The 20,485-nt window shown below is 41.1% G+C and overlaps 1 pseudogene; it reads left to right on the plus strand.

The window, feature by feature from the left end:
* Nucleotides 1–20,179, plus strand: part of LOC136164258 (adenomatous polyposis coli protein-like) — a 29,966-nt pseudogene extending 9,787 nt beyond the window's left edge.
* The last annotated feature ends 306 nt before the right edge of the window (nucleotides 20,180–20,485 follow it).

The raw sequence follows: 20,485 nt of genomic DNA on the forward strand, positions 1-20,485 counted from the left end.
TTGAATAGATTTGCTCTTTCTCTGTGGCATTCTAAGATATTTTTGTGTTTTTTAAAAAAATCATAAAGAGTTAATATTTTCATCTTCAGTTGTATTCCAGGATTATAGAAACCTAGCATTTAAATAAACAATTCTAATGCCCATTAAAATAAAAGTAAATAAATACCCTAGTCATATTTACTATTATCATCTTTAGCAAAATTATGGAAGACAATTTTTTAAAATGTAGAACATTATCTTGTTGTGCTGCCATCAGTTTTCTATTAGAGTTTGATTGGAATGTATCCTAATGAGTATTTTTCTTTGGAGTGTTCTGTATTCGCCACATTTTTTCAAGCAATATTTTATGTTTTAAATGAATGATTTTTTAAAATACAGTTTCAACTAAGTTGATTTTAAGGAAATTTTCTTACTGTTGATATAAAATATTCCTTTAGTGCCTATAGATTACTTTTAATGATACTATTTATTTGTTCTATTAGTTCATTAAAATTTAAAGCTTAAAATGTCTCATACTTAATTTAAATATTTAAATTTACCACATTTAAACAAAAATATACTTCATTTTAATATTACTGGTCCACATTGTACTGGATAATACTCTACAGATGGTAAATTAGGGCAAAAAAAAATTATATTCCAATAGTACATTTGGGTTCTTTGTCTACTACTTAGGGAGTTCTCTGAGATTATCATGTGTTCCTACACATATGTAGAAAGAAGTTCTGTCTTCTTGACAAAAATCTTTTTTTTTTGCTTTAGGATTAAGACCCACTATTAATACTTTGGGGTCATATTTCAATTATTATATCCTTTAAAGCCTCACCTAGCCAATAAGCTCAATATTTATTTTTTTAATTGAATTCTTATCTCATTTCTTATATCAGAATTTAACTCTGAATATATTAGATTTAATGTCAAAGATGAAAACTTTAAAAAACAGTTTACTTATTTACCTATGTTGTGTCTTAGTCGTGGCATGTGAGATCTTCTTCCCTGCGGCATGCGGGATCTTCTGTTACGCCGTGCAGGCCCAGAAGTCGTGGCCCTCGGACTTAGTTGCCTTGCAGTAGGTGGGATCTTAGTTCCCAGACCAGGGGTCAAACTCGCATCCCCTGCATTAGAAGGCAGATTCTTAATCACTGAATCACCAGGGAAGTCCCCCAAATGAAAACTGTTAGAAATATTAAAAGTTAAGGAAATGAGCATAGAGTTTTTATAATCATGAAGTGAGTAGGAAACCATAAAAGAACCATAGGCTTCATTTAAAAATGTAAGACTTTAGTGTGCGATAAAATCATAACAAACTTACAAGACAAAAACCAAAATCACATTAATGACGCTACAGCTACTTCCAGATCTTAATGTAGATAAGAGGTGTGTCTGTGAGACTGTGATCCAGTTATGCCAAAATCCCTTTACCTGTCAGACTCTTGGGGTTTGTTCATTTCTTTTGTTATTTGCTCCAGAGACAAAACAGTTGACACTAACAAAACTGAAAATAATCTCTTTGACTTTCTCAGAATCACAGTAATATGATCCATCAAGCTCCTGCCCTAGTGCCCTTGGGGAAGGAAGTTCATTGTACCTCACCTGGTTTCCTGCCCACAGCCACTCTGCCAGAATGATCTTTCACGAGTAAATCACCCTCTTGGTAAAATCCTTTGTTGGCATCCATTGATTCTCAGAAAAAGACAAGCCTTACTACGACCTGTATAACCTGGCTCCTGCCTAAACTTGCCAGCTGTCTGTCACCCTTTGCTCTCAGCACGCCTGCCACGCTGGCCCTTCAGGACTTCCCCTTGACGGCTTCCTCTGCTGCAGCCTGCACACCATCTGCCCGTTCCCTCTTGTGCCTTCTCATCCCACTTCACTCAGTTAACAGCAGTTTGTGTGTGTCTGAACTTTAGCGTGATTTCTCTCAAGAGGCTTGAACTGTTCACATCCCATTACAGGCTGTCCTCGCTTGTTCTTCTCACCTTGAAGACCACATTTGCAGTTTTATATTTATTTATGTGGTTATTTCTGTTCTCCCTACTAAATTGTAAGCTCCAGAAAGACAAAGATTCTTTCCAGTTTTATTCATTTTTATATCCCCACAGTCCCTGATAAATAAATAGTAGATAATAGCAATGAATATATGTAGGTTGGAAGGGATAACTAACATCCCTTCTAGAAAGAGGGATTTTTGATCTGTGATTAATCTCCCTTGAATGTTAAATGAAAAGAGAAAGCTAGAAATAAATTATATGGGCTAGATCCCTACTTGCTTAGTATATAACTTTATGTGTAATTCATTTATGAATCGATCTCAGCTTTTCCATTTAATGTTTAGAACCAGATCTCTAGTGAGACAACCAGTAAGTAGTGATGAAGTTCAAACAAGACTGGGAAAGAGATGAAATGGTAGGAGAACCTTTTCCACTGCCAATAATATGTTTTTAAGCCTGTTATTATGGAAAATTTCAAATATATACAGAGGCAAACAGAGTAATAGAGTAATCTGCAGGTACCCTATATACTTTGTCCTCTGATTTTATTTTTGGAAAAGATCCCAGACATCATCATTTTTTGCTTAAATATTAAATACTTCACTGTGTATTTACAGAATATAACATTTTTTTAATTGAAATGTAGTTGATTCCTAACATTGTTAGTTTCAGGTATACAGCAAAGTGATTCAGTTATATTGTATTTTTCCAATTCTTTTCCATTTTAGGTTATTACAAGATATTGAATAAAATTCCCTAGGGCTTCCCAGGTGGTGCTAGTGGTAAAGAACTTGCCTGCCAGTGCAGGAGACAAAAGAGCTGCGGGTTTGATCCCTGGGTTGGGTAGATCTCGAGGGCATGGCAACCCACTTCAGTGTTGTTGCCTAGAGAATCCCACGGACAGAGGAGCCTGGCGGGCTATGGTCCATAGGGTCACAAAGAGTTGGATGTGACTGAAGCGACTTAGCATGCACACATGCACATACTATAAAGTAAATCCTTGTTTATTTTATATATATCAAAGTGTATGTATCTGTTAATCCCATACTCCTAATTTATCCCTCCTCCCATTTCCCCTTTAATAACTATAAGTTTGTTTTCTGTGTCTAAGAATACTTTCTTTTAAATTGAAAATACAGTTGATTTACATTATTGTGTTAGTTTTAGCTCTACAGCAAAGTGATTCAGTAACATATACATATTTTTTGGATTATTTATATCTGTTGATCCCATACCTTTAATTTGTCCTTCTCTGTCATCTGTGGTAACCGTAAGTTTGTTTTCTGTGTCTGTGAGTCTATTTCTGTTTTGTGTGTAGATATATTTGTATTATTTTTTAGACTGTACATATAAGTGATCTCATATAATGTCTGTCTTTGTCTGACTCCCTCACTTAGTATGGCATTCTCTAGCTCCATCCATGGTGCTGCAAGTGGCAGTATTTCATTCTTTTTTGTGACTTCTTAAACCATTGTATCTTCTTAAAACCATCATCTGTTGATGGGTACTTGGGTTCTTTCCAGGTCTTGGTTAATATAAATAGTGTTGCTGTGAACATTTGGGTGCATTTATCTTTTCAGATTAGAGTTTTCATCTTTTTTGGATTTATGCCCAGGAGTGAGATTGCTGGATCATGTGGTAACTCTATTTTTAGTTTTTTAAGAAACCTCCATACCGGTTTTCATTGTGGCTGTACCAATTTATATTCCCACTAACAGTGTAGAAGGATTTCCTTTTCTCCACATGCTCTCCAGACTTTTTGCTTTGATGGTGGCCATTTTTAATTTGAATTTCTCAGTAATCAGTGATGTTGAGCATCTTTTCATGATTTGTTGGCTATCTGTATGCCTTTTGAAGGAATGTCTGTTTAGGTCTTCTGTCCATCCTTTGATTTTTGTTGCTTTTATTTTTTATTTTTATTTTTTTGATACTGAGTTGTATGAGCTGTTTGTACATTTTGGATATTGACTGTCAATCAAATATTTTCTCCCAGTCTGTAGGCTGTGTTTCTGTTTTGTTGATAGTTTTCTTTACTGGAAAAAAATCTTTTAAGTTTGACTAGGTCCCGTTTATTTATTTTTGCTTTTATTTGTTTTCCCTTGGGAGACTGATCTAAGAAAATATTGCTATAATTTGAGACTATGAGACTATTTTGCCTATGTTTTCTTCCAGAAGTTTTATGGTATCATGTCTTATACTTATGTCTTTAAAACAATTTGAGGGATTTTGGGGGCTTGTTTGTTTATGGTGTGAGGGTGTGTGCTGACTTCACTGATTTACATGTAGCTGTCCAGCTTTCCTAGTGTCACTGGCTGAAAAGACCGTCTCTTCTCCGTTGTGTGTTCTTATCTCCTTTGTCAAGGATTAACTGACTGTAGGTATGTGGGTTTACTTCTGGGTTCTCTATCCTGTTCTTTTGGTCTGTGTGTCTATCTGTCATGTTTCTGTACAAATGCCATGCTGTTTTGATTACTGTAGCTTGGTAGTATTGTCCGAAGTCCCAAAGCACTCTGCAGATTTAATGCAATTCCTGTCAAGATGCCTATGACATTTTTCACAGAACTAGAACAAATAATACTAAAATTTCTATGGAACTACAAAAGGCCCAGAATTGCTAAAGCAGTCCTGCAGCCAGAGGACACCTAGAATACATAACTATTATGCCATTATTACACTCCCAAAGAAACTAACAGTAGTTCCTCGGTAGCATCAGATTTCAAATTTGCAGTTGCTTCGTAAATGTCATAATTTTTAAATTTATGTGACACAAGGGCCAGATAAAGTCCATGCACAGAGATTGGTTAGTGTGTCTTTGAAGTTTCTTTTAATCTATAGATTTCTTCTTTGTCTCTTAGATTTTTGCTGTATATTTATTGAATAACCAAAGTTATTTGTCTTCTCAAGTTTTCCATAGTCTGAATTTTGCTAGGAACATCTGCATGGTGAAGTTTGACCTATCTCTCTGTCTTCTGTATTCCCTGTAAATTGGTATTGGGTCTAGCAATGTGATCAGATTTGGTCTCAGGCCCTCATTCTATGCCTGAGACTTTCATAGGTAGCATAGTGGTCTTCCACCAGAAAGCACATAACATCTTTTTGTGATATTCACAGCATTTATACTTAATGTCTACCTTTATTAATTCACTAAGGGTTGTAGAATTAGCTGTAGTACTTTAATAAAGAGAAACTTCTCATCTACTGTTGGGCCACTTCCGTGTACCATCTGTATGAAAAAAGGCAAGGTGAGGAGGGTGCTTGCTTCTTTTGCTTCTTCTCCCTCTTACACAGTTTCACAGAGAGTTGGAGACTGTTGCTACCTTTATGGTGAACTTCTTAGAGTCACTTTGTTTTGTTTTGTTTTGTTTTCTCAGAAAAATACTGTTTTTTGAGTCCCTTCCTAAAGTGAGCAAGTAGATAATAGAAGAGGGATTTGTACCCAGCAAGTGTAGTTGAAATTGACTGTGTCCCAGCTGTACTGATTGAACTGCCAGGCATAGTCCTTCTTGGGCCCCTCGGCACACATTTGAGTGCCTCTGATGGCAGTGGATATTGAAAGGTGGATAAAGGAGGACCAGAAGATAGAGAAGTGCTTGATTCTAATGTGTGTTGAAAAGGAGATGCAGGTCAGAAGCAACAGTTAGAACCAGACATGAAACAACAGACTGGTTAAAAATCTAGAAAGGAGTACATCAAGGCTGTATATTGTCACCCTGCTTATTTAACTTATATGCAGAGTACATCATGAGAAATGCCAGGCTAGGAGACTCACAAGCTGGAATCAGGATTGTTGGAAGGAATATCAGCAACCTCAGATATGCAGATGATACCACTCTAATGGCTGAAAGTGAAGAGGAACTAAAGAACCGCTTGATGAAGGTGAAAGAGGAGAGTGAAAAGGCTGGCTTAATATTCAACATTCAAAGAATGAAGATCATGGCATCCTGTCTTATCATTTCATGGCAAGTCGATGGGAAAAGTGGGAACAGTGGCAGATGTTATTTTCTTGGGTTCCAAAATCACTGCGAATGGTGACTGCAGCCATGAAATTAAAAGACACTTGCTCCTTGGGTGAAAAGTTATGACCAACCTAGACAGCATATTAAAAAGCAGAGGCGTCACTTTGCTGACAAAGGTTCATATAGTCAAAGCTATGGTTTTTCTAGTAGTCATATACGGATGAGAGATTTGGACTGTAAAGAAGGCTGAGCAGTGAAGAATTGATGCTTCACTGTGAAGAATTGAACTGTGGTGTTGGAGAGGACTCTTGAGAGTCCCATGGACTACAGGGAGATCAAACCAGTCAATAGTAAATGAAATCAACCCTGAATATTCATTGGAAGAACTGATCCGGAAGCTCCAATACTTTGGCCACCTGATGCAAAGAGGCAAGTCATTGAAAAAGACCCTGATGCTGGGAAAGATTGAGCACAAGAGGAGAAGGGGGCAAAGGAGGATGAGATTGTTGGATGGCATCACCAACTCAAAGGACATGAGTTTGAGTAAACTCCAGGAGATAATGAAGGACAGCTTGGCATGCTGCAGTCCATGGGGTCACAGAGAGTCAGACTTGGCTTAGCGACCGAACAACGATAACCATTTCTTACAGGTTACTGCTTCTCTGGTCCCTCTGAAGGATGTTGGTGCAGACTTAATCATAATAAAAAGGCCCAGGAAAGATTCTCAAGACTCAAGTTCTGGCTTATAGGTAGTATGGGTATGGGAATGTTCTCTTGGAATCTCCTTATAATAAATCCATCTAGGTTTCTAGCTAGAGAGTTTGGGAGAGCAGAATGGAGAGTGTCCCAAAATCAAGAATCTATATAGAAAGATACTAAGTCTGAAGCTTAAAGGTGATTGATGTCTACACTGAAATGAATGTCAGAACATGTTTCATCGTAGACATGGGTTTTTCCTTGCTTTGTAATGTAACCTCTTGTTTCTCTTCTGTTTCAAACAATATGTTAGTTATCTATTGCTGCCTGACAAATTTAGCAGCTTAAATCAGCAACCATTTATTGTCTTTGTAGGTCAGGAATCCTGGTGCAGCTTAGCTGAGTGCCTCTGGTTCAGGGTCTCTCATAGGCTGCAGTCGCCATGTTGGCTGGGGCCACAGTCATTTCAAGATTTGATGAGGGGAGGATCTGCTTCTAAACTCACCATATGACTGTTAGCAGGCCTGAGATGTCCAGGCTGTCGGCCAGTGGTATCATTTCTTGCCACCAAGGCCTCTGCAAAGAGCAGTTCATAGTGTAGTATCTGGCAATCCCTCAGAGAAGAACAAGAGAGGGTGTCCAGGATGGAAGCCACAGTTTTTGTAAACTTATCTTGAAAGTGACTTCTCATCATATCTATAGCAGTCTGTTCGCTAAAAGCCTTACACAAAATCTGGCCTACACTTAACCACAGGAGTAGTTCACAAGGTGGTGAATTCTAGAAGACAAGGCTCCTTACGGGTTGTGTTACATCCTCACTACCAGAAACAGTCAAAGTATTTAGATATCCTTAAAGACAGTATGCTTGCTTCAGCATAAGGAGTCATTCATTTCCTCCTGTAGATCAAAAGCAGCCCTTTGCCAAAATTTCCTTAAAAGTCTCCCACCTGCTCTCTTTATCTTGAGTCTTGGTCCCTCAACTCCATCCTCCTTATTGCAATCAGAAGAAGCTCTTAATCTCCAAGTGAGTCAGTTTCTCTGTGTCTCTCTCTCTCTCTCTCTCTCTCTCTCTCTCTCTCTCTCTCTCTCTCTCTCACAGGCACACACACACGTACACATTCTTTGTGACCTGTGCTTAGGGCCTCTGCCTCATCTGAGCTGCTGTGTGGCTGACCCTCCTCTTTTTTAAGGAGACACCTCTCTGTCGTTCACAGTCAGACAGCCCTTTACTCTACAATCCCGAGCTGAGTGCCCGCCACTCCTGTCTGCACACCTGCGCTCGTCACGGCACTGTGTGTTTACATGTTGAGCAACCTGTCCAGGCTCCATATGCAGCGAGGGTGGGGGTGTCTTACTCACTTACATTCCTACAGACTAGCATTGCACCAAGAAAGGACAGAAATGGTATGGACATAACAAGCAGAAGATGCTAAGAAGAGGTGGCAAGAATACACAGAAGAAGTGCACAAAAAAGACCTTCATGACCCAGATGACCACGATGGTGTGGTCACTCACCTAGAGCCAGACATCCTGGAGTGTGAAGTCTAGTGGGCCTTGGGAAGCATTTCATCACTCAATGGGGCTTTCTTCCAGCCAGTGTATATTTAGCTGAATATGGTTTCATGCCTTTTGATTTGGGAAAGAATATTACTCTTAGAATGTCTTCAGTGTTTGGTTTCTTCTACATTGTACTTTGTCTTTTACAACAGTTTTTTTTTTTCCTCCTTCAGTCTTTCTCTAAATTCTACTCAAGTTTATAGATAAAAATACTCATTTTGAGCAGTTATAAATGTTCACACTTTAATGGTATATTTAGCTATTTACCCTAAAGACAGTTCATTTGGAGTATCTTAGCATGAAGCTAGCTATATTTATCTATAATCTAAATTATACTGTCTATAATTTGCTTAATTTCTAGGGGTCAAGTACACGAATAGATCATGAAACAGCCAGTGTTTTGAGCTCTAGTAGCACACATTAAGCTCCTTGAAGGCTGACCAGTCATCTGGGAACCAAGGTAACGGATTATAGAGTCTTGTCGCTAGAACTCTGAGTGCTCTACTAAAACATTCTTCATGCTTCTTTTAATTTTGGCTTAAGTATTCTTTTGTTTCCATCATCGCAGTCTCTTAAAGAAATGACAGCCAGGTCTCTGCAAGCATCCTGAGGTGCAGCCCACAGCTGGCTCGCCCCCCTGAGCTCTCCCCTCCCCGTGACTTTCTGCCTGGCTGCCCTGGCTGCAGTGGTGCAGCCCTCCACTTCCCACCCTGCTGCACAGTGACCCTCAGGGTCCTCGCCAGCCTGCAGAGCTCTTCTTGGGCTTTCCTTCTTTACAGAGCGTTTTCTGACCCAGGGCCCTCGCGCCTGCCCATGCAGTCTGTGTCTGCCTCCTTTGAAGCACTACATTTGGAGCACGGGGACTATTTTTTAAACAGTATATTTTCCATTACATCTAAATACTTCCTTGTTTTCATAGCATATTCTACATACTCTTTCTTTACTTTAGTAATATAATGGCTCTGAGGAAAAGCATTACATAACTAATGTCGATATAAGAAATGAATTTTAGAGTAGCAGTGATATTATTAATATAAAACTTAATCCTTTTAGTAACTCACAATAGTTACTACTTGGGATCACTAATATGCCAGTAACTGCTAAGACTTGTACGTAAACTATCTCTGATCTTTTCCAAAACCCTTTGAATGTATTATTCTTGCCCCTCTTTTAAGTGAGAATACTAAAGCCAAAAAGATGGTAATTAAATTAGAATTCCACCCCAGTCTGTCCAACACGAGTAGTTTTTACTGTAAAGAAAACCTTTAATATATAAGAGTACTATTGCTTGAAAACTGGCAGCTTGAATACCATTTCCTTTTGGAGTGATTTTTGCATGATAATATTAAGACCTTACTACATTTTTGAATGCCAGCTACTGTCCTGTATACATGTGTGACTTTAGTTAATCTTCACAAAGAAAACCCTATTAGGTAAATTACTCCGTTTGGCAGCTGAGACAGCTGGACCTCAGAGAACTCTGGTAACCTGCTTGTGTCACACAGCTCACTTGCAAATAGTAGGACATTACCAGAAGAGTCTCAAGGTGGCTAAAGTTGCCCCTGGTTTGGAACCACTAATTTATAGATATGATGCATTTCTATAATAGCCTCAACTTTCACACAGTAGCTCTTGCTTTTAAAAAATGCGGTTGATCACAGGACAGGATGACTGGGTGCTATTTCCTGTTTCTGATCTGCTTCTGAGTAAATTCTTGGAATTTACAGGAAGGGAGTAATGATGCTTACCAGCTGCTTAAAAAAAATTAAATAAGAATATTGACTTTGTATCTCTATATGATCAGGGATCATCCCTATATGATCCCTTTATGAGAAAATACTTTTACATGTATAAGGGAGATATCATAATTTTAACAATATTATAATCTGGTGACGGTTAGCAATTGCTTAGAACCAGTACTTAGTAAATAGTAATTGCTAAAAAACATTTTCTCTTTACTGATTATGGTTGTAGATTTTAAAAAGTAAAATTTTTAATTGTGTAAAGAATTTTAGATAAACCACATTTCTTGCTCTGTATGTGTTGGTAGGTGTGTGTGTGTGTGGTGGGTGGGGGAGATGTGAGAAAGAGAAAAATCAGTTGATTGTCTTTCATTATGATAACAGATTTTCACCCACTGATCCAGATAATAGCAGTTTAGGTATGCAAGAACCTACTGTCTCCTTATGACTATATACTACCACTACTAATATTTACTCATAAAGAAGATGGTGATAATGATTATAGCAATATGGATTTTGAAATAACGCTCATTACTTCATCCTGGAAAGAGATTTTTGTTTTTGTTTCTGTTTTTGTTTGAGTTACAGCTAATATCCCATTCATCACTTCATTGGTGTTGGCTTTTGGCTATTAAAGTCATAATTTTGTTTCTAAACTCATTTGGCCCACAGGTGGAAATGGTGTATTCATTGTTGTCAATGCTTGGTACTCATGATAAGGATGATATGTCGTGAACTTTGCTAGCTATGTCTAGCTCCCAAGACAGCTGTATATCCATGCGACAGTCTGGATGTCTTCCTCTCCTCATCCAGCTTTTACATGGCAATGACAAAGACTCTGTGTTGTTGAGCAATTCCTGGGGCGGTAAAGAGGCTCTGGCCAGGGCCAGTGCAGCACTCCACAACATCATTCACTCACAGCCTGATGACAAGAGAGGCAGGCGTGAAATCCGAGTCCTTCATCTTTTGGAACAGATACGAGCTTACTGTGAAACCTGTTGGGAGTGGCAAGAAGCCCATGAACAAGGCATGGACCAGGACAAAAATCCAAGTATGTTCCATATGGTGCATGTGACAAAGCAAATGTAAAAGTTTTTGAAATGAAAAGTTTTTTAATTAGGACGGTGTCTTTATGAATCAGAGTGGGAAATTCATATTAGCCACCTGCACCGCTCACATAGTTTAAAGCTTAATTTCTCTATTTCCCTAGGAAAAAAAGTTAGCAAAGGGAAATGTTGTGTGCACTACAGTACAACCAGAAAATAACAGAAAATCAAAGTAGACTTAAACAGTCATAGCATAGTTGATCTAGAAAGAACTTGAGCGATTATGTTCTCCTTCTCTTGAGATTAAGCTCAGGAAAGTGACTTTACGTAAGTTCCTTCAGCTGTGAGTGACCAAGCCGTTCTCTTATATTTGCATATCGCTTTACTCAGTGGATGCAGAGCTGTGTTATATCTGTTATTTGATCCTTAGAACAGCCTTGTGAAGTAGGAAGAGAAGATATTATCATCTTCATTTTACAGATGAAGAGACTGAGGTTCAGAGAGGCCAAAAGACTTGCCTGTGGCTTCACAGGTAGTGGGTGGGGGATCCAGGGCCAGAGGCCAGACCCCCTGACCCTCAGCCCAGTGTCCTTCCCACTTCACTGCCTGTCTTCAGGCCTTGGGGCCCCAGCTGCTGGGGTGATCAGCCACCCAGCTCTTTTCTCAGGGAGAAACCCTCTCCCCCAGGAGCAGGGATCATGGGAGTTGGGACCCTTGAGGAGATAAGTTACTTCATTCCTATAGGAAGAACCAAAAGCAGTAAGTATATAAGGTAAGACCTCCTTTCACCTGGTAAGAACCCACACATAGACATACACACAGCAAAGGACTATCGAGTCAGTATCTTGATTGGGGGAGCAGGAGAAAGACTGATGATGAGAACTTGATCTATAAAGATTTAGTAGATTTCTCTTAGGGTTAGGTATAAAGGTGAATTTATTTAAAATTAAAAAATTTTCAACAGTAAGAATATAGCAGAAATGTCCTTTCTGTTTGTCCTAGGGCTAGGGAGAATTAATAAGTTGCTTTACTGGGAGAACATTATCTTTCTGGATTGTTTTCTTTGGCTGTCCACAATTATGTAATGACTTGTATTGTGTGCTCTTAATACCTGTTCTCAGACAAGTTAAATAGAATAAATACTATTACTTCTGAAAAATAGACTTGGTTTTTCAATTTTTATTTCAAGTAACAGTTTTGAAACTTTATGTATAGCACTAAATGTGTAAGTACATTTTCTTAGACACTTTTCCTTTAAATTTTTATTTACTATCTGGTGTCTATATAATAAACTTTCTCTACTAGAGTTGCACTAGGTTTCTCTATACATTTCTATACAGCCATGTGCCTTTCAGCTTTGAAAATATAAATTATAAATAAATAGTTTTATACCAAAATGTTTTTATTATTTCAAATAACCAGTATAATTTTTAAGTTATTAGTTGAATTATAGCATAAACCTACATGGGAGTTAGTCCAGCAGACTTGGTGAAAGGCTGGTGAGGGGTAAACATTTTTACAGAACCAAGGAAAGCCCTTTACCTGTATTTTCCTTTCCATGTGTATAGTAGTTATTCATCTCTTCAGCAAATACTTGTTGATTCACTAAGCTACCATGCATGAGAAGTATATCTGCAAACTCAGTATTTTTTAGGTATAATAAACATCACTACTTTGAGAAAACAAAGCATTATGGTTTATGTCAACTTTATTTTTCAGTGCCAGCTCCTGTTGAACATCAGATCTGTCCTGCTGTGTGTGTTCTAATGAAACTTTCATTTGATGAAGAGCATAGACATGCAATGAATGAACTCGGTAAGATAAAAATGTTTCTTAATGCCATAGAAGAATCCTGAAGATTTTTTGTCATTGTTGAATTAGGATATAAGGTCACTAACTTCTATTACCATCTGTTTCTTCCTTGTAGCAAGTGACTGGTTTCAAGAGAAGACAATGTCCTAAGTGACAGAAACTGCTACCCTTTTATAGCCTAACTTGGGTTTTTAAAATCTTAGCCAGAGATGGGCGAAAATAAATAAATAAATGGGCCACTCCTGCCAATATTGTCAAGGTAGACTCTGGGTGACAGTTGGTGGGAGGGTAATTTGAATCGTTTTGAGATGTGATGATGTGGAGCTTTGTAATTATTTTTGAACTCAGTCACCTCTGATGGACACAGGAATGAATTATTATTAAGATTCTCATTTATCTTCATGGTCATCCGTACTTTACTGGATTTTCATGATAAGCAGTGTGTTTGGTATCTCTGAAACTCGTCAATAATGGAAAAAGCATTATTCTCTAATTTATGTTAGAAAGCATTCCATTAATTTTGGAAGGATTACTCTCAGTATGTATTCTCACATACTCTGAACCTTACAGAACCTGCCTCTGTGGCCCGCATTTTTCATGTGATGGTTTCTCTTTGGTTTCTAGGTTCATTTTGCACATGTGGTATTTGTAAGTTGCATCATGCTGAGCCATCTCATGTGAACCTGGATAGCTGTAGTCATGCCACAAGCAAGAAGCACGCACTGAGTCTCCATCTTGGTGTAGCTGTGCCCTTGCTTTCTGTGCTGTTTATGTTACCTTTCATTCCAGGCCCCGCTTTGCATCTCTGCCACCCTTACCATTTTCATTCATCATTTATCTTCAAAGTGACAAAGTTGTGAGTTTCTTAAGACGCAGAGAACCTGAACAGCTGAGAATGAGTGCTGTCCCCTTGAGACCGTCATTTTGGGAGGCTGTGTGTACTTGGTCTCCGCCGGCCCCCAGCTGCACGTTTCTCCCCACAGGCCCTAGCCCACTTGATTCTCTTCCCTTACTCCCCAGGTTCCTGTGAAATTGAGTATGCACTTGTGAGTTCTCCCCTCCTCAATACAATCCAGCATTGGTGAAATTTCAAGTTTGGGTGGTTTTTTTGGTTTTTTTTAACACTCATAATAATGAGAAAAATAATGAACAAACAGGAAAACTAATCCAGTTTTAAGCTCCCACAAATGTTTTCTTTAAATGTCCCTGTGTTCCAATGAACTGTAGACTAGGACTGACCCACATTAATCATCTGAATTTCCAAGTGAAATCTAGACTCAGTATTTGTTCCTCTTCCTTCTTCAGGTAGGAAGGCTACCCGGGGCATTTCATCCCAGGAGCTATGGCAGGGGCTTTCAGGTGAGGAGCAGGATGGGGCCTATGGGGGTGTTACTGTGGGGATGTAGCCACAGGGGATTACCTTCTCACTCCTAGCCTCTGACTTTGCGTTGGAGCCAAAGAAGAAACTAGGTGTGTAGACTGTGGATAGATGCAGTCAGGTAGCACAAGGGATCTGACAGTGAGGGATAGGAGGAAAGAAGTCCCAAGTAGATGAAGAAAAATTCCTAAGCCCAGTCAGCTAGGACTGTCTTTTGTAGATGCAAGAAAATTCTACAACCATTAGGGTCATTTAAGTTTGCAACTATTAGTGTTGCAAGTTTTAGACTATAATACCAGGAATGTACACATTTATTAATTTCCAACTCTGTCCTAGAAACTGTGCTAGGCACTAGATAACAAAATGAAATCCAGTAAGTGGCCCAGGTGATTCTTATGGGACTAAAAATGCCAAAGCTTCTTTCTTTCTGGCCTCTTAAAAAATACAAAGTCTTTTACACTAAATTTCATTCTGCTCAACAAAATTAATTATATGCTCTTATTCAAGTTATTTGCTTATATCCTTACCCGATTAATAACGTCTCTGGTGCTAAATATTCAGTTTTTGTTTTACTAGATACAGAAACCTCCACCATAAACTCCTAGTTCTATTAAAACAGACACTGGCCCTGCCTATATTTCTAGATACTTTAAACAATTTTTACAATCTTTTTCTATTAAACATATTATAAGTGTTCCTTATAATCCACAGACACGAGACATAGTCGAACGAGCACCTCACACACTAAAGTTACAAATAAAAAGAACTTAAAGAAAGGGGAATACACAGGAACACTGCTGTCTTCCTTATCCAGAGCAGACTTTACTAGATTCCAACATAAGATATTTTCTCAACCCATCACTATTGTTAATACAGCTTTATTCATTTTAAAGTTTTTAAACCTGCCACAGGGAAATATTTTAACCAGGGCAGAAAGGCATTTCGAGGAACTGAAGGACACGTCTCTTCCCCTGCCCATTTGGTACCAAGACGGGTTAATGAAACAATGGAAATCTGGGAAACTAATCTTACAGGGAAAAGGATATGCTTGTATTTCCCCAGGTGGATCCAACAAACTTTTTCCTCGGAAAATTCGACCCAAGGGGGCCCCCGACATTCAAAATGGAAACAACAAAAGCCCTAAGAGGAAGACGTTCCAATACAGGCCATGGCTGCGCTAAAGACCTCCAGAAAGCACCACCCTCAGTGACATCTGTAAGGCATAGTTCCGGCCAGGCAGAAAAGGAGAGCCGACCTCAACAGAAGTAGGTTGCCTTTGTTCAGGCAAGGAGGGGCGACAGTCGGCCTAACGACAAGGCTGAGCACCGAGAGGGATCAGGGAGGCTTCATACTTATAGGGAGGTTTGTGGAAGCAATAAGGGAAACGTCAATCAGGCGGGATATTTTAAGTATTCTTTTGTTGAAATGACACTCTATAGTTGGGCAGAGGGTGATAAGTCTTCTGGGCGGGTGTAGGGGGTGGTAGGTTTCCGGACAGGGGGTGATAAGTCCCAGATAGATGCAACTGGCCTGGAGCATCAGGATGGAACTAAAATTATGCTTTGTTTTCTCCAAAGTTAGATGATTCAGCAAGGGGCCTTTGAGACTGTTGCTCTCTTTTCTAGGCCCAAAAGACTCCTTCATTCCAGACCCTGAAATCATAAAAAAAAAAGGGGGGGGGGGGAGAAGGGCGCCTTATCTCTCTGGCTACTTCCTGCCGGATGGTGCGACGGTTTTGGGTCTGGAATGGAGGATCGTCCTAGGGCCCACAGTCTCCTTTTTTCTGAGCTTGAGGTGAGGCTCTCGAGAAGAAGAAAACAGTCTTGACCTGATCTCAAGAGATGGCCCGAATCCGTTCTTGGAGAAACCTTTGAAAGAGATTAAAGAGACAGGGTCCAGATAAGAGGAATAGAGTGATAAATACTAATGGCCCCAGAAAGGGAGCAGCCAAGGGAGGATCTGTGGGAACAGGTTTTGGGGAATGTAAAGGTTTTCTAACTCTTTCTGCGGCATTCAATTCTGTCTCTAAGTTCTCTGACTCGACCCTGGACTATCCCCGTTTCATTAGCAAAATAGCAGCAGTCCTCTCCTAGGAAAAGGCAGGTCCCTCCCTTTTCTGCAGTGAGAAGGTCCAGGGCTCGCCTATTTTGTAGGGCCACAGAAGCTAATGAGTTAATTTGTTTTGGGATTGAAACGAAGGACTCTACTACCTGCTCCATGTCTTCATTAAGTTCTTGGGACAGCTTGTAATAGAAATGGGCAGAGGTCCAGATGCCTCCCATCCCGGTGCCTTAGGGCTGCTGCTATCTATGCCAGTCCCAACCAGGAGGGGGGGGGGGCGATGACAGCTCATCTTTTTCTGTGGGAAAGTTCCCCTTGGGGGGTAAACTCTTTGTTCTAGCTCTCCCTCTTCGAGGAATGTTAGGCCTGGGGTCAGGAAGACCAAGATGCAGGGTCCACGGGGGTCTAAGGAGAGGCATGAATATGCATAGGTCCCACAGAGAATGAAGATTCCTGGATTGGTGCAATTATTTGTGCTGTTCCAGAGAACCCAAGTGGAACAGAAGGAGGGAGTGGAGTTTGTAAGACCAGTGCAGTTGGGACTAGAGTAGTCAATACAGGTTAGGTTTGAAGAGGCTGAGAGTAAGGACATTGTCAGAGACTGGCCCAATGAGTTGTGTAGTTTTCTGTTGGGAAGGGGAAGTACAGTTGCCCTGTGACAGCCAGGTTGAGGGTAAGGGAATGGCTCTGTGTGGTGAGGGAGAGAGTGACATGCATATCCAACACTGGGATGTGTGTGGTGTGTACTGGAAGAATTGAAAGGAAGAGTTGAGAAGGCGGGGAAGGTGTTGGTTGCCAGAGGTAGGTTTTAGGAGAGGCCGTAATTGGGAAAGGAGGTCTAGGTGTTTGTAAGGCTCAGGGGTCAACTGTAACCGGGAAATTATGTTCTTTGTAACTTGTTCTTGTTTCTTTTCCCGATTTTGATCTAGTACCCCACCCCCGTCTGAGTACCCCCAGTGGGTAATGGGATAGAAACATATGTTTCTTCCATTTGGCTTATGGCAGGTACTCATGAAACTCCCTCTCTTTTGTACTTTGACAGTGAGTAGGGATTTGGACTTCCCGCCCCCGAGGTTCATGTCATGGTGCATGGTTTTGGAGCTGTATTGTAACATGAGGAATGTACGTAGGAATAAATGTCTGAGCAGGGGCAGGGAGTAGCCAGGAGGCTGGGGAGTGCAGCAAGGATAAGGAGCAGGGGAGTCATGGGGCTGTTAGTTAGACAGTACAGAGGAAATAGCACCCTAGGAGTAGAACCCAGCTAGCAATGTAGGCGATACCCACGGAAAGATGAAGAATAGGTGGCCAGTCCTGAGGGGAGACAGTTACTAGGCCTACAGCAAGGATTAAGATTAGGAGTGCAGCTATAGTTAGAGAGACAGGGAGAGGTCAGTCAGGGTGAGGGGCAGAAGGCCCCAAGTTGGTGGTGATTTGAATCTGAGGAGGAACAGTGCTCATTAGGATGTAGAATGATGTAGAGAATGAGAGTAAAGAAATCAGTTTCGTCTGGAGTCAGGTTGTAGAAGGTTCCCTGGAGCCACAGTTGAGACACCAGTGCAGTCAGGTCTTTGAAGGAAGTTCCTGTTGGGGCGCTGATCCAGAGGTCTTGTAGTAGTTGGGTCAGGAGCAGTTGTAGGTTGAAGAGAGTCCAGGTCATTCAGTGTCCTCTCCGATAGTTGGCAGGGGTTGTCGCTGGGTGAATTTTAAGGAGGTGGGTGCTGTGCGGGAGACCTGATAGGTGTCATTTAAGGAGGGCAGCGCAGGATTGGAGGTGACCCATTTTAGACGAGAGAGGTGTACCCAGGAGGCGACCTTTTTGAGTTTAGCTGCAGTTGGGGCAAGGAGGATGACTTTGAATGGTCCCTGCCACTGTGGGGTTAGGTCACCCTGGGGATGATCAGACAGATAGGCCATGTCCCCAATTTGTAAAGGGGGCAGGGAGGCTTGGGGGTCAGGGGCAGGCAGATTGTGACTGATGTATTTCCAGAGGGCATTGCGGAGTTGCGTCAGCAGAGGGGGGAGTGTAGGAAGCTTGGTATGGGAGGAGGCTCAGGGGGGAGTCCAGGAGGGAGCATGGGCCTTCCATACATCACCTCAAAGGGGCTCAGCCCCAGGGGCTTTCTGGGCAAAGCCTGTATTCTGAGGAAAACAATTGGTAAAAGTTTACTCCAATTCAGATGTACCTCGAGGGTTAGTTTGGTAAGGGTTTTTTTGATTGTTCTACTCATCCTTTCTACCTTTCCTGAGGACCGGGGAGGGTATGGAATGTGAAATTTCCAGGGTGTCTGTAAGAATTGAGGAAGTTGTTGGGTGCCCTTGGATGTAAATTCTGGGCCATTATCAGACTGTAGGGATGAAGGCAGGCCAAACCTGGGGATAATTTCTGTGAGGAGGATTTGGGCCACTGTGTGGGCTCTTTTGTCTGTAGTGGGAAATGCTTCTACCCATCCCGAAAAGGTGTCCCGCAGGAGGCTCCGAGGACCGCGGCCCCGGGCCAAAGCGACACACCTCCGGAGCCACGTGAACCCTGAGTAGCAAACGGGATGGTGGGGGGCGGTGGGGGGGGGAGCGGTGCGGCGCCGCTCGCTGCCCCACCCAGCTCCCGCAGGCTCGCAAGGCCGCTCAGGTTCCCAGAAGCGCCCCGGGCCGGGCCAGGCGGGTGCTGGCTGGGGGTGGCGGTGTGCGGGGCTGGGGCGGTGTCGGCTGCTCTCCGAGCTGCAGGGCCTGGCCGGCCGGAGTCCAGTCACGGGTCGTGCGGCTGGCTCAAGTGCAGCGCGCGCCCCCCGTGGAGAGCTGCGGTTCAAGGCCCGACCAGCAGGTCAGAACAAAAAGGGAGGTGCAATGCAGAGCTCTTAGGGCGCCTGGCAGCTGCCTCGGTCTAAGGACATACCACCCTGAACGTGCCCTGTCTCCTCTGATCTGGGAAGCTGAGCAGGTTCGGGCCTGGTTAGTACTTGGATGGGAGACCGCCTAGTAGTTAGACAGTTTTTTTATTTTTCTGAATGCTTACTTCAGAAAGTTAGAATTGGATGACTGTAAACAATAAAACGAATAATATTTTCATAATGTTAAGAATACAGAGTTGGATATTCTTTTTCCTGTTCTACCACAGCTAACTGGAAGTCAGTTGTAGTAAGTGTGTATATATATATATATATATATATATATGTATGTATAATTTTTCTTCTTCTCTATATGAATTTGCAAAGAGGTTTCTCTTAAAATACTGTGTTAATGTGCTATACATTTACCCCAGACTCTGTCTTCAAGTTGGTTCTGCCTAAGACTCATATTCAGACTTGACAAACTGGTATGTTTACTCATGCAAATGTTCTCTTAAGTTATGTGAATGAAAGTGTATTTGCTAGAAAACCTGCCTTTCTTCAAGATTCATGTCAATCATTTTGTGGCCGGAGACAACTCACCCGGTGCTTAGGTTTTCGCAGAGTACATGTTGTAGGTGAGGGGCCTGGTGCTATTCTCTTCAGTTTTGAGACATTTCCTTTCTCTAATTAACAGACTGCTGGTAGTTATATGACATCTGGCCAAAGACTAGCAGGGGGACACTCTTTCCGCCCCCTTCTGATGCCTATGTCAGAGGCTTTCTCTATCTCCTTTATACTTTAATAAAACCTTATTACGAATAAGTCTCGATTTGAGAACACATTACCAACATATACTGGTTTCCAAATAACTTTTCTAAAATACTGTAGAAAAATTTCATATCATGATCCTTCTGGTAAGCTGTGAAATTTCTTCAAAAACACTAGATTTATTATTTCTCGCATTATCAACTCACAGCCTATACCACAAGCTGAGGTTTTTTTATATAAATGGGACTAAAAAACGCCGAAGCTTCTTTCTGGTCTGTTGAAAAATACAAGTCTTTTACACTAAATTTCATTCTGCTCAATGAAATAAATTATATGCTCTTATTCAAGTTATTTGCCTATATCCTTACCCCATTAATATAGTCTCTGATTCTAAATATTGAGTTTTTGTATTCCTAGATACAGAAACCTCCACCATAAACTCCTAGTTCTGTTAAAACAGACACTGGCCCTGCCTATATTTCTAGATACTTTAAACAATTTTTGCAGTATTTTTCTATTAAGAAAAAACGCCTCAGGGTGGTCCTCTCTCAGGGTCCTTGCCCCTGAGCCTGGGGGCCAGCGAGGGGCTCCACACTCCCAGGCCAAGGCAGAACCACATGCACACGTCTGTTCCTGCCCCCTGCACCGTCAGA

This window comes from Muntiacus reevesi, chromosome 3, assembly GCF_963930625.1.
Source record: "Muntiacus reevesi chromosome 3, mMunRee1.1, whole genome shotgun sequence".
Classification (NCBI taxonomy): domain Eukaryota; kingdom Metazoa; phylum Chordata; class Mammalia; order Artiodactyla; family Cervidae; genus Muntiacus; species Muntiacus reevesi.